The 24,368-nt window shown below is 35.8% G+C and overlaps 1 long non-coding RNA gene across 1 annotated transcript in view; it reads left to right on the plus strand.

The window, feature by feature from the left end:
• The window catches only part of LOC146437920 (uncharacterized), a 185,904-nt gene that overhangs the window by 112,742 nt on the left and 48,794 nt on the right, over positions 1–24,368 (plus strand). The window lies entirely within an intron of this gene.

Genomic DNA, 24,368 nt, shown 5'->3' on the forward strand with positions numbered 1-24,368 from the left:
ATTAGAGTGTTGCATTGAATAGAAACTTTTCACAATATCATTCATAGATACCTCAAAATAAATAAATTTTATTTATACTCCATTAAGGATGTGTGAAACCAGAGATGACTCTCAAAAGATTGACTTTTATTTACTAAAAATAATGGTCAAGTAAGACTTGATTGAATCAGTTCATGACCTCTAAAAAGCCCTTTCAGAATATACAAGGCTGCATTACCGATTCAGTTGTGTCTTCCAGAAAAATAGAGCAGAAGAAACTATTCTGTACCCCACTATTACCCCAGACCTTTATGTAAGAGTAAATTCCAGGTTTATACTTCATACATCACTACTTTTTCAGTAGGTGCTTCTTAAATATGCAGCCTCTAAATGAAGTTCTAGCTGAGCAGTTCTTTAAAAGACTGAGAGAAAGATAAACTGAGCGACTCAACAAAACTAGTCAATGCTTCCTGGACACTAACTTCCTGAGCAAGCAAACATTTTAGTTTGCTGTGTCACCTGCCTGGTGCCATGAAAAATGAATGAGTTCTGTTCGTGTGTGATGTTCATGACGTAACCGCCAAGGTGCTTTTAGTGGTTTTAACCTGTGTGCCTGTAAGTTATTTTGCCAGCAGAGGTCACTCAGGGTAAAGTGAACAATTGCTTCATGTTTCAAGGAAGACAGGAGCTTCATTATGAACCCTGAGATGCATGTTGAAAAGCACACGTCTTCAAAAGCACCCAGGCAATCGACATGTGCTGTTCCTTTCCTTCAAATCTTTGTTGCTCCCTATATTTGGAATTAAACATCAAGCACATCAAAAACTTGTAGGCTTACAGTGATGCATCCCAGAATATAACCATTAAAATATTGCGCTGTATATGGGTAGTGATTTTTTACTAAGCTTTATAAACCAACACAATGAATGTGTACACTTTATTTCATGTATTACTTTACCACAAAGAGGTAGCTTTCTATGTGTTGTCCTAGTTTTTTGAGCAAAGTCTGATCAATCACCATGAATTAACAGTTTTGTTAATGGCCAGTAGGTAGTAATTGTTACCTGGAATTTATCATATTGTGTAGCTTCCCTCGCCCCCCTGCCTGGCGACTTGTAAATACTGTTCTCAACAAATTTTCTTGTTATATATATTTAATGATATCTAGCACTTCCAGTTACAAAATATATTTTAAAATAGATTTCATTCCTGTCACTTATTTTAAGGCAGCTTTTTGAGAAGGAGGATCTATTCCTCATGTAATATGAATATAGTAAGTTGTGCAATGAGACTAAGAATATAATGTGGCTTGCTGTGACAAAAGGGTACATGGCAGGATCTTTTTTTATTTGATAATGATGAGCAAGCAGAGAATGCCTGTCATGCTGTCAGAGCTCAGGGACTCAGATATTTTTGAACTGAACAGAAGTAGTTGAAAGGTGATAAAAGTAAAACTGATATTGCTGTTGCACTCACTTTTCTAAACAGAATTTCCTTTAAAGCAATCATCAAAATAAAAAAAGAAGAATCAGAGTAATAATAATATATTGCAGTTGTCATGTATGTTTGAAATATGTCATATCTTCCCTGAACACCTCATAGAAAATGTGTCCAGTTCTTAGTCCACCCACAAAAGCCCAGTTATCACCTGTCTGAAGAAGATATGTAGGATTTTTAATATAGAAGTATGAATGTTTAGGCAATTGTTTAGGTTTCTCTGAAGGGGTTTGTCAAACCATTTGACATCAAAATATTGTATGGTCTCTAGGTGAAATATACAAGAAATTATTAGAGTGTTAGTAATGCTACTTTTTGTCATCTCTTTTCTTTAAATCCATAAGTTTGGAGGCTAAAGTCTATGTGATTCCTTTGGGACATTCACAGGAGTCCACAGATTTTCAAGCTCATACACAACTGAGGTGAAAAATGAAGGAGGTAAGGAATAAAACTAATAAGCTTTTATCTAGGTATGTCCTGTTGTTCTATAACTAGTATCTTTACCCAATGCAAACAACTTCTGAATGTCAAAAGAAGCATCTGGCATTAAGACTTACTTTCTACTTCATTAAACTTTAAGGAAAAGCCATAAGAGGTCTGTGAAAGAGCTTGCTACAGGTGAGAGAACTTTTTTCCCCTTTTTTGGCTTATTGCCTTTTTTTGCTCGAATGTCTTGGTTATAGTGTTTACAATTGATTACAACTTGATGAATTTTTAAGGATGAAATGTTAAGAATCAAAACAGTAGATCTTTGTACTCCTCTGTATCTGGTGAATGTATTTGGTAATCAAAGAAACAGAATTGGTGTTCTCAAGGAGTTCAGTAGGAAATATTGGATTTGATTCCTATTTCAGACTAGATAAATACAAATACATGTATGTATCAGCAACAGTTTAGGCACTCTAGAGAAGAGTTAAAATAAAGGGATTTTAAAAGATTTGAAAGTTAAAAACTTTATGGGTTAGGGTTTTATTCAGAAATATAATTCTGCTGTTACTGGTAAAACTGAGTTTTTTCATTTTCAAGTAGATGATAGTATGCCTTTTTCTATTTTTTTACTATATAAACTTCCAGTGGGATGGTATAACTTCTTCCTTTTCTTTTATATATGAGTATTGGATCCTTTCTGCAGTTCTTTTGTTCTTGGTGACCTAATAATAAGAACCTGGAACATGCAAATAATTTTCATTAAACATGCAAAATAGTAAGATTTTCAGTCAGACTAGGCCCGTGAAATTATTTTGTTTGATCTTCATGTCTAATTGTATCCAGCTAAACTTCTACACACTGAGAGAAGTAACTCTATACAATGCTTTTACATGCTCCAGACCCTAAAGTTAAAACAATGAAGTATTTAATTTTCTTTAAATGTTTTCCACCAGGGATTCAAGAGCCTCTTAGATTTATAAATGTTTTTTATTTCTCTCCCCTTTCACACTCTGGATACAGAGAGACTCTGATGACAACCCTAACTCTTTCAGTGTTTACGTAGTCAGTGAGCTTAACTGGTTTACAGAAATAGTATTGTGGATTAGTGGATATATTAGTGGATATTGCTTTTCAGCTTCTGGAATCTTTCTTCCACTGCTTGCAGAACTTTACTGTGAGGGGAAAAATGGCCTTGCTACTATGTTTCTAGAAAAGAGGGTGTGAAACCCCTTGCCTACTGCTGTTTGGAAACCTATACCATAAAAATATTTTTAGTTCTGCCTTTCCCCATATTTTTGTCTGCATTCATCTAGAGTTTAAGCATGCCTCTCCCATGCACTTATAATGACAGCATAATTGGAGTAACCAGAGCCCATGTATACACATTTGCTTTCACAACCTAAACAGAGAACTGTAAAAGATGTGCTTTGCAGCAATTTTGGAGGATTGATGAGTCAAGGCTCTAGTCAAAGACTGTTCTTCTGCATCTTGTTCTTGTTGTATGCCTCAGATATTCCTAACCCAGGATATTATCTCATGAGCCACAGAAGGATCTTAGATCAGCATATAAAGCTTTAACCTTGAGGTGAGGAAGATTACTGGTATAATAACAAATTACAGAATTATCTCTTGTGAAACACAACAGTTCATTTACCGCCTTCAGCTTCTCAATGGTAGAAAATCCATTTTCTTCTAAGTTTTTCTTGTAAGAAAATGTTGAGATAGCTTTTTATTTTCTTGTATTGATTTTGGAGCGGTTTGATATTCATTTTACTTAAAATATTCAGCAGTTTTTCCTGTAATCTTCTTTTATAGTCCTGAAAATATTATTGTACTTTTCTTATCATAAACAAAAATCAGATCTCACAAGTTCAGTAAGGTCTGGTTCAGTAAGGTATATGTTCTTATGCAAGGTTTTACTTCTTCATGTTTTATTAAAATAGAGATTAGTTAGTAATAACTCTTTGTTATTTTGTATCTTGTTTTTATCCAATACATCACTGACAGAAGTATTAGAAGAATAAACCTCCTGCCTCTTAGATGGGAATATATTAACTTCATTATACATTTATTTTCCCATTTCTGGCTGCTGCATCAGAGTTTGGGGAAAGAAAGATCAGAATATATCAGAAACACAACTTTTCAAAGCTTGTCTATGAAATTGCACTTTATTGTATGTCCTCTAATACACCTTTTTATGCCTCCAAATTCATTCACAGCAGATTTTTGTAGCTTGTATAAAATGCTGTAAAAGTAGCTACCAGTAATGTACTTGAACAAGTGCATAATATGTGGGTAACAAATTCTTTCATCATTGAAAAGACAAATTCATTCCTCTGAGCTAGTTTGGATTTTAAATCTCTTATTTGCAAAAGTAATAATTCTCCAGACCTCTTCTAATATAGTAGAATGCTCGGAGTGTGAAACGAGAAACATAGATTTTCATTTTAAATTATCCATTCCTCAGGTTCTCTGCTTTTTTTTTTTTTTTGCCCCATAGCATTGGTTGACATTTCATAGAGAGTCAGCTACCATAGGGCTGGAAATTATATAATTACAAGGATCACCCACTTTTCTGATTTTTTCCATTATATACCAATAAGAAAGCAGACATACTTTTCATAGGTATTTAATTTCTAATGAGAAGTTTTTATTCTTCATTGACCTGTGATTAAAGTGTGGCATTTTAATAAATAAAGGGAAGATACTTTTGACATAATTCAGCTCAGAAGCTATGCTTGATAAGCTATGCAGGTCTTTGACCTGTGTCATGTGAGTCACAACATTATTTGGAATATATTTTTTGATAAAAACTGTGTAGTACAGCAAATTGTTAATGTTTTTAAACAGGTATAATATAGAAATAGAAAAAAGATTCCATCAAGCAGCGTATCCAATTCTGTCTTTTTTAATCAATCAGTGAGAGTGGTTTAAAAATAATAAATTTAATGAATAGAGTAGACACTTAAAATTATTTTATAGTATTAAAACATATGCAGGCTTTAGAAAAAGTGGTTTGTTCTTGGTTTTTGTGGGTTTGTTTGTTTGTTTGGGGTTTTTAAAGTAAGGTCATGGCAAATGACAAGAGCAGAATACTTGTCAGGTATCAAACCACAGGTGAATAATTTTCAAAAATAATTCACTGGAAAATGTGTGCTCCCATTCTATGAACCTAATCAGATCCTGATCATAAGATGGTCTATATTTTCCTTTCTATTTAGATTAACCATGGTCCTGTCACACAGTTCCTAAAAAGCACCATTCTGATCCTTTTCTAATAGACTACATTGTTTAATGGAATCCTCCATGCAGTCATTTCCTGGACACTGTTCAGGAAAAACAGTCACTTGTTTTTTATCACAGCAGTGCCTGGGAGCTCTGATCAAGGCTCTGTTGTGCAAGTTGCTGTACAAATACACAAGGTAAAGATCACTGAGTAAACAAGTCTTACATGCCTGGGCTTGGGAAGGGATCAGAGATTAAAATAAAAAACAAATTGTCAGAGAAATTCCAGACTGATACTGACAAATTGGAAATGATAAAAGGACGATTTCCTATCTAGTGATCCTTGTGTAGTCATCTCCTACTTTTATGGTTAAAATTAAATTAATCATGAAGCTTCTGTCCTTCAGTAACTACTCACTGTAAGGAAAACACCAATTCACTTTAGAGGTAGAAACAGTTGCTTGGTAACACAGCAAGAAGTGGTTTGCAATCATGCCAGGTAATATAGTATTTGAATAAGAAAGAATGGTATGACTCACAATCTATCCAGGTGTAGCCATAAACATATTTAATATTTCTCAGAAGTTGAAAGGAAGCAGAAATTGTGCAAGAAACTAAATCTGAAGAGAAAAAGACCCTGTGGAAAGCTCCTGTTGTTAAGCTACCAGATAAGGAAAAGTCATGATATGTTTTTAACCCCATTGACGTATTTGCAATTCAGGTATGCTATAGCTGCTCCTTTGCTGTGGGTTAAATAAGCAGAAGATTTGTGATTCCAACAGACAGAGTTGCTTTCTGGTGTGTGCTCCCACATATTTTTTGTATATGTTCACCAGTGCTTGGTCTTGAAAGTCACACTTACCTTGGTGCCCTTTTCCTTTCCCAGCTTATACTTTCTCCCTGCAGGACATTGCCTTGTCCTGTGTACCCACAGACTGAGTTTCTTGCTCTGTTTTTGCACAAGAGTTAAGACAAACTGACAGCTGGGACAGACAGTGTAAAAGCTCCTTAACTGAGGACATTTAAGAGGGAAAAGGTGTGTAACCTGCTCAGAGAAGCAGAATGTTTCAGTTTAATTAAGGAACAGAAATTCATTTGTTTACATGGCGCAGCAATAAGCCTGGAGGGGATGAACTGCAGGCTGGATGAGTTTCCATGCTGAATGTGGTGTTCTATTTAATGCCTTTGATCATGCTGGATTCTGGGCAGGACAAGCATTTTGTGTGTTCTAGGGTTTTCCTAGTTCACAATGGATAAATGTTATTTTTCAGATACTCAAAGGTTTTCTGCTGATGGAGAAAAACATAATCAGGAAAACACAAATTTTTGTTTACTTTGAAGAATGCTGAACAGAATTTAATGAGTGACTTTTAAACTCAAATCTATCCTGTAGTGCTGCTGACTTCAGCAAAGCTATCTGTTATTTTAACTGGGTGCCTGATGTTGTTTCTGTTTTAAACTTTTCTGAAGATAACAAAAAATTATTTGCATCTGATATTACTTTTTAATCTAAATTAATTGCCATGTAAAAAAAGGAGGTTACAGAATAAACACAAATTTCAACTTTTTTTTACCACAATTTGTAAGCATTTTGTTTTTCATTACAAATAGCATTCATAACTTTTAATGACAATTAAAATGAAACAGTTCTTTCCTCTAAGTTACCCAGTGATTTGTCTTAGTGTGTTCACGTTAATTACCAGTCTAGTGAAGTTCATCAAGATGTTCTGATTGATTCTTCTGCATTGATTGGTTTGCATCACTGACTTGGATGAAATGTAATGGTGTGCTGTTGTATAAACCAAAAGTAGTCATCTTTTATTTTCTGGTCATCATTTGTTTCAGATATTATAGACAATTATTGAAGTGATAGCTGTAGTAATTGCAATACAGAATTAAATATCCTTAGCATATAACAGCAAAGCCAAACTGTCTGTATTGTTATTGTGGAATTGCTAGCCATTGCTCAGTTTTAAGAGCCATTGCTCTTTAGTAAGAGAGGCTGCTTATTCAATATTTTGTGCTGGAATTTAATATATTCTAAAAGATTAATTTGTGCTTTGATTCTTTGTGAGAACTGTTGGAAGAAAAAGCATTGAAGGCTGAGAGACATCTCATGGAAGCAGGTTCTGAGTTCTGAGGCTGAAGACTGCAAATGGAGCTTATCATAAGTACATAGAGAGAGTTCAGTATAAGTCTATATTTTTATTACTTGTGAATATCATGCTTATGGCTAAGGTGTAAAAGAACATAAAGAGTGAAGCAGAATTTTAGTTACGCCCTGAAATTTGACTGGAGTTTCCTATTCTTTCCCCTTGTAATCTTGAAAGTCAACAATTTGAGGCAGAGGAGCATATTAAGTACTATTGGAAAAGGAGGATTTTCTTTTCTGTAAATATAACAGCGGTCTTGTCTCAAGAAGATGATACTAATTGACAAAGTAAGCAAATAAAGTAGAAGTATCTATTTTTAAAAGAAGGAACAAGGGGCAATTCCTCTTGAACTTTGGCATTTACTTTTTTTGACCTGAGGGAAGAGGATATTTAGCCTAATTATGCACCATAGAAATCATTAATGCTCTTTCTACAAATTAGAGGACTCCTAAACTTTTACAGCAGCATTCATGACATTTTGGGAGCCAACCAGCAACTAATTCAATCACTTAACACTTGTTTGTGTTTTGAGAACAAAGAGTGGTTTCCTTGTATTTAAGTGGGGGAAAATAAAAGGTTAGTGTGAGTCTTCCCTCCTTTAAGGGAAGAATAGTATTCAGTAAGCTTACAGGAGGTTGGGAGTTTGCTTTAATGAAAGTCCCAAAGTTAGAATTTCCCCTTGATTTGATGGAGTACACAAGACTTTTACCCAGTTCTAAGAAACATATGGGTTTGTGTGGTGTCCTTAATTAATAAGTTTGTGTTTATACATCACTTATGGAAGAAAATATAGGCATTTAGATTGATCATGCTTTATTTAAAGAGAGCAAGCAGAAATACTCCCGACAAAATAACAAAACTATATTGCATGCACTCTTTTCTCATTATTAACTATTTTACATAATATTTGTAAACAATACAATTGAATTTGCTTGACAAGCCTGATCTTAATTATTCTAGTGATGATTACCATTCAAAGGGAAAGCCTTTGGTACTAGGTCAAAAAAATACTTCTGGAAAGCAATAGTTTTCTTTCCAAGTTCATGCAATTTGATTAAATAGTAAGGCATAGTAAATTGCATGCCAGTGCATTATTGTTCATCTCATTAGAACCATAAACTATGTGGTTTGTCTCTCAGTACCTTGCTATAGTTCTACTTCAGGCTGAATCAGAACAGGACAGAAAACAGAAAATTGATCTGAAATATTTTTTTCTGCAGCACTTGGCTGACAGGTTTCAGGTCAAGTTTGAATTCCTGAACAATGGCATTGCAAAGTTATCTGCAGCTATCAGACAGGATATTTTGAAAACTTTTTTTTCCACAACACATAAACTGGTCATTTTGGCTTTTGTTTTTTTCAACTGATTGTTGAACTGATCATTTTATATTTTTGCTACTGCTGCAAAATTAGGTTGCTACAGTGAAGGGCTGTCATTTTTGGTTTTTTCTCTTTTTATAGAGATTATATAATCATGCTACTGTGGACCATTGATTTTGGCTTCAAATTAGTTTCAATAAGGATTGTAACAATATAACTGATGATATTGCTCTGTATCCAGACTTCAAATATGAGTGATAAAGTCTGTATCCAGGCTTTAAATATGAGTAAGTGGGGTTTGTTGTAAGTTGTATCATTATTTTCCTGACTCTAAGACTTGCTTAGAGTCAGAAAAATAATACAACTGATAGATCATCCAAATCACCTGAGAGTCCTCGTGTTGAGCAAGGGACTAATATGTAATATGATTTACTGTTACACTGGATATGTTGTGGAGGATTGTAATTCGTGTATGCAGAGTGGTGCTGCTTGGTATTATTTGTGCAAATGAAACTACAATGAAGTTTTGCTAATATCTGCACTTTTATATGCCCTGTAAGAGTAGTGGTACTGGATTAGACCAAAGGTTTGGAGCTGAGATTTCCTTTTCCAGCAGTAGTTAAAAGCAGGTGATCTAAGGAAGCATGTAAAACTAGGACAAGTATAGAGCAGTACTTGTATGAATCTCCTAATCTCTCCAATAATTTACATCTCAAGGAGATTCAACACATATTTGTGTGTATTTTCTATGAGAAAGGAGTTTCTCCTTCATTAGGCTCCTTGCTTGGGAACCTGAGTGAACTTCTTGCAGCTACAACAATCCGGCAGAAGCAACTTCTGCAGCATGATGATGTTATATGAACAATTCCCTTCTTTAATAGCTTTGAAATTCCTTAGCTCCAGTTGCTGCTCCTCAGGCCCTTTATTGTAAGAAGCAATCAGCTTCTGCTCCTTACCCAATCTCTGCATGCCTCTCATGACTTTACAGAACTCTACCATAGTAGTGGCCCCAGTTGATTATTTCTCCCTCCTCTCTTCTCCCTCCTCTCTTCTCCCTCCTCTCTTCTCCCTCCTCTCTTCTCCCTCCTCTCTTCTCCCTCCTCTCTTCTCCCTCCTCTCTTCTCCCTCCTCTCTTCTCCCTCCTCTCTTCTCCCTCCTTTTCCTCCTCTCTTTATTAAGGAGAGTCCTAGAACATTTAGTGCTGGTTCTAACATGCCTTTGGTTACCCTTGCTGCCTTTCTCTGAAATTCTTCTAGCCTTGTGTGTTAGTAGTACTGAACAACAATGGGAAATAAAAACAGTCCAAAATTTCTCCTTCTTCAGAATGCGGTCATAAATTTTATCTAGTGTTTTAGGCCACATGATGTTGCTGTTGGCAAGTTGTGCTTGGCATTTTCTCTGGACATCTGTCCCTGCAGTAGTAGCCTGTTTCAGCACTAGCCTCAGACAATTGTGTGTAATTTTCAGGGTTGAGACTCTCATAGCAAGACTTTCATAGATCTACTACTGCAAAAGCAGGGGAAGGACTGCTTTGCAAATTTGTACTCTTTCCATGTGTTCGATTGGGGCATGGAACTGTTGCTGGTGTTGATGTGATATGGAAACCTTTATACAAAATTAACGTAATTTCTAATCCAGAATATTAAAATAAACAAGAGAAACAGTGTTATCAGGGTTCTGGGGAAATGTTTACAGAGTACAGCTGAGGGGGTTTGTTTTTTTTTTTTTTTTTTTTTTTTTGTTTTGGGATACTTAATAATCACATCTCCCCCACTATCTTTTTGTGGAAACAGCACTGCATATAACAAGTACTGGAGAATTACACTGTTGAAATGATACTGTAGCTTATAAATGGGACAAAATCAACTACAGTTCTATTATACTCAAATCATCATTTGTTGCTTTCTGTAATTAAATTGGTCTCATAATTATAACTGGTTCTGCATCATCTCCTAAGAGAACAGTAGAGTTATTAAAAAGCAATAAAAGCCTTGTCACTTTGTCCAATAATTTAGCACCTTTAACTATTTATGTTTTAAACTATCTTGGTAGGAAATCCTATCCTTCAGATATATTTTTTTTTAAAGCAACCTCCAGTGACTAGTTATTTAGACAATATCCCTAGTCAAAATGAAAAGCATTCCTTTGGAAAATAGGCAGACTCCCCTCCCCCCCAGATCCATAGTGGGGTGGTTATATAGTAAAATAATAAATATGCTGCCTTTATCATTAATTATTGAACATTTTTTTCTCTTCTGTTGTAGTAAATCTTTGCATATAGAGTTCTAAAAGGAAATGATCAGTCTGCTGCATATAAAATTACCAGATACCATAATACTCTTTTGCAATTGCTATGGTCTTTGACTTTCTGACATTTTGTGTTGTCAGAATTGCTGCAATGATCCACTGGTTTATTTTGTCTGGTCTTGTGTCTGCACACTACCAAACACAAGCATTAATAAGAATCCTTGTTATGGCAGTTTTGAGGGCCCTCAGAAATTAATAAAGACTGTTAATCATTCTGAATATTTTTTGGCAGCATCAGGGGGTTATATCCAGTCCATTGATGCTAACCCTTACATGTGTGTACTGGTTTTCCTAATAATCTTGTAAAATGTATACTGTTAAAAGCTTTTGAAAGACCTAGATAAAAGGTGTCCACTGGTTCTCCTAAGTCCATGATTTGTTTGGCATCCTTAAAATATTCCAGTGGTAAAATCAGCAAACTGTAAAATTAGAGAACTTATGTTACTTTGTCCCTGTTTTATCATTTTTCTCTGTGAATTTTCAGATTGTTTTAGCCTTGCTGACCCATTATACCTAATGCTGTAGTAGCAGCATTTACAGTCTCCAATTCTCAGCTTACTTTTAATATCTCAAAAAAACCCCAAAACAGAACAGGAAAGCATGAAAGAAAGAGATCCACCTATTCATCTGGTAGAACTAGGGACTAGAAACAAAAGCTTTAATTTTGAATAATTTTTGCACTTGCACACTAATTAGACATGTTGTTTTATGACAGCATTTCCTACGCATTAAAGTGAGTGCAGCAAAATAAGCAAATGGAAAAAAATTGAAAGAAAGCATTTAGCTGTCAGTAAATCTGTGCTTTAGTACTTTGAGTACTAAATGCATACCACAAATTTTCCATGTTTTGAATGTTACAGGGTGTAAAAGCATGCATAGGTAAACAGGCATATGAAAGGACATTAGGGAATAGAGTAAGAGTGGAAGGGAGATATGACTCTTGCTCAGGTCCATAGGAAAGTGACTATGGATTTCATAAGGAGTAATGTATTACCATTTCCATACATCCATCATTCCTTCCAAAGGCAGTCTTGAAAAAAGCCCTTGACTGTTCCATCCAACTTGACTTCCCCATTTGACTTCAGAAACTTTCTAAAAAGTCAGCAGAGATGTAGAAGTATCTAAGAGGCCAGTCTATCCCATATGTGCATTTATTTCAGCTGGCATGAGACACTCTGCAGTGGCACAAGTGTCTCTAGTGATTGGCTTGGACTAGACATCCAATTTATAATTGCACAGGTAGAGCTGGATTAGATAATCACACTCTGTTCCTGAGTAATTTCAGTGGAATATTATTTTTAATATGAAATTGTAAGGTCATCCTATCTCCATAGATTGTGGGAACTTCAATATTATTAAAATTAAATGATACACATACATTTATTAGACTTGTGTGTACATCTATACACATACCCACCTAAATGTTGGCATTGACAAAAATGAATGGCTAAAATAATAGGTTTATGATTTTGTATGGAATATGTGGAGTGCCTGCATGTGAATAAAGCTCAAGTCACTTCAGCAGAGATTTCCCTGAGTACAAATTCAAGATCTAAACCAGAGTTCTCTACCTCTGTAATCACTGTCCTTTTTAAAATGAAAGTTGAACATCTGGTACATTTGTCCTTGTGGAGGTAACTTGTGACCAAAAGAGTCAGCAGTTTTTAAATTGTTGTCGGTGATGGAGGTGTAAATGTAAAGATTCATTGTAAGCTTGAGTGAGCAGGTTGGACACGAGAAATGTCATATCAGTTTTGAGGGTGCCCTCAGAAATGGTGAGTTTTTATCTATACACTGCCTTGACAGCCTTATTTTTAAGGTCATTGCCTTGTTTTCATGTAGTCTAATCTAGTAGATTTGATCTGTATTGCTAGAATACAGCCTATCCTGTTAGGATTACAGATGAAGTTTGAAAGGACTGTGAGAAATATTATGACAGTATTGTTTAGGTGAAGAGCTTCAGTGGCTTTAGAGAAGAAAAGTATCTTCTTAAAAATCCATTTTTTCAAAAAATGGCTCTATGAAATAATTTCCCTGTTTAAGTGGAAACAGCATAAAAATGTACTACTTGTTCACATTTTACCTTGGATATTTGATTCTTGGCAGATTAAAACATCTTCTGGGGTATGAACAGTGAACCTCTGTTCTTCCAGAAATGTTTGTTTTAATTGGCATATAGATCCACATCCTGATGCAGAATTAACTGCTTCAGGCCCAGGTTGCTCCCCACATGATGTAGTGGTTACATAGCCTATACTGAAAATTGGAAATTTAAATGGTCCCTGAAGGGACTAAAATATATACCAGTGCAACTACAAGACTTAATTAAAATACGCCTTCAACCACTCATAAACACTATTAGATTAGATTTAGACAGATGGGACAAATTATTATTATCATTATGGGGAAAAGACACTATCATGACAATGAACATTCTCCCTCATCTCATCTCCATTTGTAAATCTCATACCAATAGAAATCCCCAAGCTAAACTTTGCTGAAATAAATAACTTGTCAGTAAAATTTTATGGGATTGCAAAAGCACAACAAAAGATCTATTGTTAAAAAAAAATCACAAAAATAAGAGGAGTAAAATTTCCAAATCTTGTAAAAAATTATGATATACTCATGTTGTAATTATTGCTGCAAAGAAATCTCAAAATAACAGGAAAACTTCACAATGGCCTTTTTAGAGACAGCATAGATGTGGTGGTATTGCTTTCTTTCTTATCAAAGAAAAAAGGATTAAGACACACATATTTTAGCTTATTGTGACTCTTTTCAGTGTTTTCAGCCCAAGGTAGATCTGGTTGCTGTTTTGCTTCAGTATTTTTGGACTGTGATTCCATACGAGAATGGAATGCTTTTATGATTCTGCTTCATTTTAGATACAGACAGAGTGAAATGACATGATCCTGAAAATCTGTGGACAGTCTTTGACAGAAAACAGGTCTGAATTCCTTTTAACTGTAGTAGCCCATGAAATACCATGAAATGTAAAAGGATGTGGGGAACTTCCCTTTTGCCACAGTAATTTTTGGCTATATTAATTGTGAAGGTCATTAGCAACAAGAGCTAATAGTCCTGCTACTGAGAATTACCACAAGAGTTTAAGATTGCAAATATTTATAAAACTATTGCAGAAGTGCAAATGGATTTGATACACATATATACATATGTATTTACACAGCTGGCAAAATGTGTTTTAAGATGCTTTATCTTTTCTTTAGAGCCATCCAGTGAGTGACTGTGAATTCAGTGTCGTAACAAAGAAACCTGTATGTGGCTGGAGGCCAGAGGTAGTTGCTGGCTCTCCTTTAGTCATTAGTTGTAGCCAAGGTGCCTTTCCAGGAAGAAGGGATGACAGATAGGTGATGTCCCCACTGTCAGAGCCACTGTCATGGGATGCACTTGTCAGGGGACAGCAGGAGACTGAGTGCCCAGGGATGCAGGTGGAGCTTTTCCAGCATTGTAGCAAGATGAATGCAGCTATTGTCACTGCTCCCCTGCTTTTCTGTGGCCATTAGTATGACAGTGCTGTAAATGATTACCTGACATAACACCTCTTCTGAAATTTTTCTCTTTCTTGAAGTTGTCCTTTGAGCTTTTCAACAGTGTATAGCTGTCTACTGCCTCACTACATTGGTCTTTCTAGTTCAAGCTCTGCTATCCTTGTAGTGGCAGAAAATTTTATGTACTTGTAACAGAAGAAGGTAATATTTAGGTTTGATAATTTGAGTTAATGGCTGTGGATGGCAATGGTCTGTTATGTAATAGAGGTGCAGGTCAGGAAGATGTTTATCAGGGTGAGGAGAATTGTCAATATAATTTAACACATCAATTTACTGTAGCAACATACTTTGCATGCTAAAGCTCTTTATTTTGCTTATGTTTCCCTCTGGATGCACTATTCAAAATGAAAAAAATAAAGAGTTCACAAGTTCTGCTTGAGATGATGCTGCAAATCATAGATCATCATCATGCATTATACAAATTAAGTGCACTGGAATTGAGAGCAATCCATAACAGAATGGCCAGATTATGAAAAACTCATTGTGCTTCCATCCTAATAACTGCTTGAAAAATATTGAATGCCTCAGAAACTACTGGGAAATATTTCTAAATTTAATTATGTTTTTAGGCTTTGCTTTATAGCAGCTCATCATCTCATCAATACAACACATTTGGGAATTCATCAAGACAAATATTGTAAATTGTTTGGTACTGTCCACGAAATGTTGCCATATTTCCAACAGAACCTGTCCTCTTCACTCAATAAGGTATTCTCCTACCTTGGCAGTTACAAATATTTATGAAAATGTATTTGGCTTTTGATTTGAGATTTATTATATTTACTACTTTTTTTTTAATGTGTTGGTGCTTGCTTTCTTAAGTCAAGCTGCACAAGAAATACTCTCTTAGCTCACTAGCTCATTGGTAGCCTATTTCTTTTTTGGGAAAAGGTGGCCCTTTAACCCATGCTGAGACTTGTTCACGAGCTTATGTTCAGCAAATCAGTTTCTAAAGGTATACAGGATTTTCTGTATTCCTATTCCTGGGACATGCTCCAGCAAACTTACAGATGAATAGTGTGGATTTAGCTCTAAGAGTTTTGTTTCTAGGGTACACCAGATGAACAAAAGAAAATCCTGCATCAAAGCAGAAGGCAGCCTTTTAAATGGGTGTGGACAGAAGAATCTGTGGACTCTCCTCTTCTGAACCTGTATTTCTGATTTTTTGAAAATGTTCATATGCTAAAATTACTCAAGGTTTTCCAACTATTTTTGCTATCCCTCAAAGAATATGAAGAGAAAAATATCTTCAGGAAACAGAAAACTGCTATCACAAAAAACTATATTTGTTGATCTGAGGAACTGGATGATGTAATGTATAGATGAAATTTTACCACAAAGCTAATGAAGCTATTTTCATTTCCTATATGCAGAAATAACTATGACCAAAGAGATGTTAGACTTGTTTTCTGGTTTTCTTTTTTGTTTTTTTCTGCTTTTACTCTCAGAAGCATGATGGTTGATTAAATTTTCAGAGGAAGAGAAAGTTTATAATTGTGTGCTTAATGAAATTCCTAATATTGGTAATGATACTTTCTTTTTATATTTTGCCAAGGAGCTGCATGAACTCTGGTCATGGATAGCTTTGATTTATGACAGCAGTCATATTTATAGTGCTTGTTAGTCATTCAGAATTGTTTGCTTGGGCAAATTGTTAATGTCAAACTAATATAATTTTATTGATGTAATTATTTCTTTCATTATAGCAGTGCCTGCAAGCATATCTATAGTTAGTTATATTAGCATTCTGTTCTAAACTCTGTATTTCAAGGATTTATAAATTATCACTAGAAACTTGCTCCAAGCTAAATCTTCCTATATAAAGGAGAAGGAATGTATACAGTTTGGAAAAATTTCAGAAGACCTAAGCTAGCTGCTTTTTCTTCTTTGTTTTTCCTTTTTTTTTATTTCCTCTTTCTTTGTTTCTTCCCCCCCAACACTCCCTTCCTATTATTTCTGAAAGGTGGTCAGAAAGCCTGGAAGAAAAGTGCCAACAAAAGTGTGCTTGTACTGATGGAAATGAGAAAATGTTTTTCTCCTTTGAAAGGAGGGAATATTATCTTAATGTAAATGCTTAAGTTGTACGTTTCATTCTGGTTGTTAAAAGAGGGTCATCAAAGAAGGGCAAACTCAGGGTTGTGGAATTCAAGCTTCCTCCTTGTACTGCCATCTGAAAAACTGAATCTGAAGGCATGAAGCTATGTTGGCATTTAAAAAGTTCAGTGTCTGGGCAGACATTGTTAATGAAAAGTGTGGGAAGAAATGTGCATGAATAAAGAACAGCACACAAACTGTAATGGGAAGCCACATTTGAAAGAAATAATCCATACTTAGTTTTGTATGATAAAGAAAAGAGTAAATACCCAATTCTATCAATTGTTGCAACTTTTTTAGTTAAATCTTATGACTGAAGCATGTTACATACTTCAGGATATTAGTTCAGGAAACATGGTGAATGAATACACATATTTCACATATATGTGTAATTTTGTGAAATCATATGTGCAATTATTGAAATCAGATTCACATGTCATAGTGTCTTTTGCATCAATTAGCCATTTATGAATAATAAACATTTTAGTACATTTTTCAGTCAGTAAGTGGGGATCACTTTGCAAAATGGAGAACTCTGCTTAGTTTCCAGATGGAAAATACTCTTTCCATGGATGCAACACCCATGACACACATTCTTTTTTTTTCTTGGTTTCTGTGTTATTTTGTTCCACCTATCTGTTGATTTGCTAAGTTTTGAAAAATTGAAAGTGATTGACAGTAGCATTGTGAGTGCCTGTGTTCGTAATTTCTCAGTTATTTCCAGACTGAATGTGCTAAACTTAGTTCAAGAGCAGGTGATGCAAGCAGGCCAGGTTTCACCTTGTCTTTATCTCCTCCCGTTCTGTGGTGGAACAATCTTATAATGGCTTCCAGTCTAACATTGTGTCCTTAATGGCACCCAAAAATTCAGGTGTTACAGAGGTGTGCATCAACTAGGGTGGGAAATATGGTCAGCAAATTCCAATGTCATTCCTGATTTTGCTCCCAGCGTGATCCACACCTTCCAATACCTCTTTGGAGGCTTGTACATTTTACTGTGAACAGCCTTTTCTGGTTTTTGCTGGATTAGGTCACAGTTCTCATGAGTGCCTTGTGTTACTTCCTTGTCTCTCTCAGCTGCGATACAGTGTTTAAGTGTTTTAAAACATAATGTTTTGGCTGCTCTGCGGAAAATTGGGTAGCAATGCTCCTTGTTTGGACACTGAAAACAGCACAATGATGATTTTGCTGACAAGGATGATTTGTGTGGGTGACTCAGGGTCACCGTGTCCTGTGCTGTCTTCTTCTGCAACACTGAATTTATATCTATTTCCATCCAAATGTTATGATGAACCTGGTTTTTGCTAACAGCTTTCTGGGGGCACAAAGAGCTGGCTGGTTTCGAGTCTGGAAAGCACCAAGACCCTGCTGGGTGTGTGGTTGGGAAGAAAAGTGTTTTAAAGGTGCTTTCCACTTTCACACAGAGATCTACTTCTGCCCTCTTCTGTCATAGCTCAGGGTGGACCAGAAACCTTGGTTATCCCCCCTGGAACTCCAGCCAATGGCTCTAATATGCTTAGTGGTTTGGTTAAATGGTTGCTTTGTTTGCTCCATCAAAAGGCAATAGCAACTCCTGAGAACAAAGATACACACCATGTTGAGAAAGTTTCTTTTCTCTTTTGTTATTGTCTATTCTGCCTGCTGTTTGGAATGTGTAAAATGATTCTGACAAGCTTGATATGTGCCAAAACTCAGCATGCCCACTGGTGGGAAGATTATCATCACCCAGATATAATAAAAATCTTCTAGGAAAGTGCCTCTAATGATGGGCTGCTTTTCTGGCACTGACAGGGTTTTCTATTTGTTTTAGCAACACCCGCTAGCACAACTGTAGCTGAAGGCCTGTTAGCATTTCCATTGGAAATTCATTCCAGGACTTTATAACTCAGCTGGAAAATTTGCTTTGAACTCATGAGCCACACAGAAGACTTTTATAGAGTCTCCTTTTTATTTTCTTGTGTTTTTGCTCCAAACAGAATTAAGCTATTTAGTCACTAAAAAATAAATGGGAAAACCCCAAATGTGTTAGCTACTAAGAATTTCACTTGGGAAAACATGTATTATGTGTTTGATATGTGTTTGATATCATCATCTGAAAACTAAAACTGTGTGTAATTACTTGTTGAATCTGAGCTGAGTGCCACGGTGTTTAGCCCAATGGAGTACTATTATTATGAGCAGTAAAAATGTGCTGTAAGGCACAAACGGGTGTCACTTGCCTGCTTTCCCACATCAAAAGGCCAGTTGTGAGTTTTGCAGTTATAATTCTTATTTTTGGATGTTATAATCACTGTTCAAAAGTAATAATTACATTTTGTTTCAGACTCTGAGTGACTCTTTTTCTTAGCAATCAAACATGCTAGCTAAAGTGACTTGACTTTATTTGTTTATTTCTTATATTCAGTGAGAGGTAAACAGAGAATTGGTTTTGAAAACCTTGATATTACATCTTAATATCACAACCTTACTATTATACTTGTCTAAAATTTCAAAATAATATTCAGATACCTGTCATTACTAAAACAAATTTAAATAGGTACCATTTTATTGGTACTGCGGTAGAAGAATATTATAAATGAATCTGGATTTTTTAATGTGTACCTTAGATCTGTTTGGGTGTGGAAAGTAAACCCAATTTAAATGATAAATATTAAACTGATTGTGTAATTGGATGAATTAGTGAAAAATTAATTTGTATTTAGCATAAGGATTAAGTCAGCAAAAATATATTCTTAATGAAGGACACTGGATTCATCATACTGCATATCTGTGATTTTTTAGAATGTTCTTTAATTATTTATAACTTATTTATGAACAAGTATTTACAGCCTCAGATTAATATTTGAAATTCCTTTAAAATACAAATATTTTTATTGGTTTTTCCAGCAAAGCTGCTTACCAATGTGTGTAATTTGGCTGAGAGTATTATTGATAAAAATCGGTGGCATGCTTACAGTATTTACATGATGCCTGGAGTGTAAACAGCCATATCAAAATCTGTCTAGAATGGGCTAAGACCAAACATATTTTCTGTTGGTGCTGATGGCATTGATAAAGACAATTCCCATGCCACAGTTTAAAAGCTGCAATCTTTTTACATACATAACCACAAATCACAGCCTCAGCAGTGCTCCAAAGTGGTGATTATCCTGCTGGATTCAGTGTTGGTGAGTGCTGCATGGAATTCTGAGCCCCACAGCTTAGGAAGAGCATGAAGGTTCTTTAGTGCATCTAGAGGAGGGCAGGTGAGCTGGTGAGGGCTGGAAGCCCTGTGAGGAGCAGCTGAGGACTCTGGGTTCGTCCAGAAGAGGAGTCTGAGGGGTGACCTCATTGCTCTGTGCAGCTTCCTGAGGAGGGGACTTCAGTGGGAGGTGCTGAACTGCTCTCCCTGGTGCCCAGTGCCAGGACGTGTGGGCATGACTCAAAATTTCACCAGCAGGAGTTTAGACTGGACATTAGGAAGCATTTCTTAGGAGAGGGTGGTCAAACGCTGCTACAGGCTTCCTAGGGAGGTGGTTGATGCCCCACAGCTCTCTCTGTGTTTAAGCAGAGTTTGGATAGCGCCCTTAATAATCACCTTTCACTTTTGGTCATTCCTGAAGAGATCAGGCAGTAGGACTAGTTGATCACTGTAGGTCCCTTCCACCTACAATAGCTCAGCTCTATTCTATTCCATTCCATTCCTCTGTGTTTCACTAAGCAACAATACAGCATGTGTTTTATTCATTCTTGTAAATGAGTTCCTTTTGACTTCAGCCAAAGCTGCGCCTGGCATTTCAAGCAGGTACAAACGTGGCATTCTCACCATGGAGAAGAGCAAGTTCAAACACTGTGTGTACTGATGTGCGACTCTCCTTTTGGGACGGTAAGAGAAGACTCTTGAACAATGAGCTTGTGCTTTTGCAGTGTGATAGATTAGAAATAAAATCAATATTGGTCATTAAAATCCCCCAGCTACTTTTCAAGATGATGTTGCTGATGCATTACCAAAGCTATTCAGTTGATGGAAAAGACAGTTACATAAAGAGGATTTTAGTAAATACTTTTCCATACACACTTACTGCATTAACTGAGATTAAGTGAGATTTATTTTGTATTCGGTATTGAAATTTGCGATAACATAAATAGCTCAAAAATCCAATATTTAAGTAGTGCCTCTCTACATGTTCTTGAAATGTTATCCATTAAAACCTTTTACCTGATGGAAAAAATATTGCCATCATGTTGCCATTGTACAATCACAGAAAAAAGATTTAAATAAAAGTCATGCGCAGAAACGAAAGAATTTACAATTTAAGAGAATTTGAGTTTTGAAAATGTTGAAAAATTTTAATGTCTAAGCAGACGTGTCTCTCAAGTTAGAAAGAGAACCAGGTTAGTTATAAGTTTTCATTTTCAAGAGGAGATTTTTCTCCACATTTTTTAGCTGTTTTGTTCAGCCTGCAGTGAAACAGTTGCAAATCTTGGTCCCACAGTGCCAGAAATTTTCTCGGTTTGTACATCTTTAAAAGTGTATTGGTATGTACTGTGCACTCCTTTTTATTTCCCGCAGATCTTAGAAAATGGCAGCCATTTCTGACATTTGTGGTTTTCTGCTTTGGGGGGGGATCTTGTGATTTCCTATATTAGGAAGTAATGACAACTGTTTTTGTAAGAAGACACTTGTATGAACATCCTGTGGGGGTTAAAAATTCCCATGTGCATCTGGAACTTGCTCCTTTTGAACTCTTTTCTTCTCCTCACACTGATCTTTAAGGAGAGTTATAATTTTCATGCTTTTTGAGGAATGAGGACACTTAAAATGTTTCAGTAGCAAAGCCATCAAGGCATGTTCCTGGAAGGCATATTTTTTTAGCTTTAATTAAAGTGTAAAGAGATTGTTTTCAGGAGAAACCAATATAATGATGCTCGTTGACCTCTTCTACAATGCAGGCCACAGAGATTTGCAATAATTCTCATATCCTGCTCTTAACTTCTGGCCAAGGAAAACGAGCCTCTCAGTTTGAAGACTGTGATGATGAACAGTTCAAGTACATCTTTAGATAAACTGTTCTCGTTGTTCATTATCATCACTGTTAATTCATTTTCAGTCTAATTTGTTTAGTTTATTTCTGACCTTTAGACCTTATCATGTCTTCACCTACTTGAATCAGAAATTTCGTCCCTACTAAATTAAGTACTTTCACATGCTGACCAAATCACCTCTAAGTCTCTTCTTTGATGATTGCAATGGAAATTGCTGTTTGCCATTGAGAGATATATATACCCTATGGATTTTAATTTTTTTTTAAATTATGGTTTGATAAAACTAAACAGACGATAACATTGCACTTCTGATAGGGACTGCAAAGTACTTTAGTCATCAACATTAATATGTTTCTGACTCTTCCTACAACAGCTGTTTTTCTGAGCTCTTAAAGTCAGTTAAAAGACAGATCCAACACTAATTTGTATTGGCTTTTGTTTTCGAGTTAGTAATGTTTCTTTCTTCAAGGAGAAGGATTTTGATTGTAATTTTAAGCATTGAATAAATCCACCTCTTAGTGCCTGGAAAATTTGATATATCATATGATAAAGCTCTGATCAGGCATATTGAGCCTTAAAATTTTATTTGTGTCCCAGGAAAAAGAGATTACTTTCTCCATGAGTTCAGTAAATAAAAATTTCATTTGAAATCATTCTCTGAAGTAGGACTCTTTGAGAGGTCAAATATGGCTAAATAAAATTGGCTTAATTTTACCAAAACAACCTGTTTTACTCTTGCTATTCATTTTATTGAATAAAAAAGGCAAAGGAATGTCTCTTAGATCTTAAGAAAACAATGGGGTATTTTTGCAGATATCTCCTAATGCTTCAAATAATTCAAATTTTAAAAATAGCTGTGTAGCTATTTTTCATGCCCACAGATGTGCTACTGAAATAGCTGTGCATATGCAGGATTGGTTTGAATTTATGTATCAGGACTCTGCTCCTACTGTTTTGTATTTAATGGAGTAGGTAATACTCTGTACATGTTTATGTGTAATGCTTTTATTTCTCATATAAGTAAAAAAGCCTCTGCTATTCTCTGTCATGACCTCTTTGATCTGTCTTCAAAGCACAGTTCATGCAAATAACATCTAGCAAAATTTCATTTCCAAAGACAAAAGCTATTTCTTAATACACATGTTTCAATGTAATGCATTTCATTTATGTGTCATCTGTATATGCTAGAAGCTACTGAACCAAAGAACTATGATTTCAGCCTCAAAAATCTCACCTTCAAACGTTAATATGTTAAGAAATGCAAATAAGTGATGCATGAAAAGGAGAAAATAGAAGGTGAGAAACAGCCTACTCATAATTCTGGTTGAATAATTCAGTAGGCCATATCATACCTAGGTGTTTTGAAGAGGAAATTGTCGCTGTTGAGCTGCTAGCAGAGAAAAGGACCCAAGTTCTCAGTGTAGCAAGAAAAGGCGTTTATTATTTTGATTTCCATATATATATAGACTTTTCAGAGGTCGCCCACATTGGTCAGTCAGAAACCTCCCCCTAGGCCTAATTGGCCAGGCCTGAACTGTCCAAATCTCGAGACACTGTTTGAAAAACATCCAAACTTTATCTTTGTTTATAAAACACAGCGGAATGTTCTCACGAGAAAGACCCGTGCTAGCCACAGGAAATAGCAGATTATTTTCTTAAGACCTTAACCTTCTCCACTAACATTGAGGCAGTTGCTGTTCCATTGAGGAAAATGCACCTGAGAAAAGGTTTCTGTTCAAATATGTTCCCATCATATCAAATATGAGAGTAAACTGAATCCAGAGAAACTCGCAGCTCCTACTGAGAGTTAATATATGTGTTGATTCTTTAAAACATACAAAGTAAGGTTTGCAAGGTTTTCATTCCTGATAGCAACACTGTGCAAGTTTGCTGATGTACAAAATGAAGCAGACTACAGTTTTGCCGGTTCTTGATTTTGATGTTATGTAGGACTAGCATGGCACTGCTATTAAACTATTAAACAGTGAGGGTAATAGTAACAACAATTAAAAAGTAAGAGCAACTTATTTTTGTCAATAGAAGAAACAGAGAGAATAATGGAGTAGTGTGAATTAGAAAAGACCACTGAGATCATTCACTCCAATTGTTAACCTAACACTGCCAAGTCCACTGCTGAACATTGTCCCTAAGCAGCACCTCTTCAAGTCTTTTAAATACCTCTGGGGTTGGTGACTCAACTGCTTCCCAGGGCAGTCTGTTCCAGCTTGATAACCCTTTAGGTGAAGAAGTTTGTCCTAAATCCAATCTAAAACCACCCTGGTGCAAGTTAAGACATTTCCTCTTGTTCTATCATTTGTTACCTGCAGGAAGAGACCAACCCCCACCTGGCTAAAAACTCTTGTAAAGAGTGACAGGGTCATCCCTGAGCCTCCTTTCCTCTAGGCTGAGCAATCCCAGCTCCCTCAGCTGCTCCTCATAAGATTTGTTGTCCAGACTCTTCCCCAGCTCCATTGTCCTTCTCTGGACATGCTCCAGACCCTCAATGTCCTTCTTGTAGTGAGGGGCTCAAAACCGAGCACAGGATAACAACTTTTATAAAATTCTTCATTTAAGCAAAAATTACTGTTTAATTAAAAATTAAAAGAATTTGTACTTATAATTATGCAGCAGTTGTTTCAATGCCTTTCTGTCACAAACATACACAGAGAGTCTCCAATGAGCTCTCTAGCTCAACTTGTACCTTGGCTAATGTAGTCATCATCAGAATCTTCTGCCATTTTTGGATGCCAGAAATCTCTTGCCACTG

This window comes from Lichenostomus cassidix, chromosome 4, assembly GCF_008360975.1.
Source record: "Lichenostomus cassidix isolate B80296 chromosome 4, HeHo_3.0, whole genome shotgun sequence".
Lineage (NCBI taxonomy): Eukaryota > Metazoa > Chordata > Aves > Passeriformes > Meliphagidae > Lichenostomus > Lichenostomus cassidix.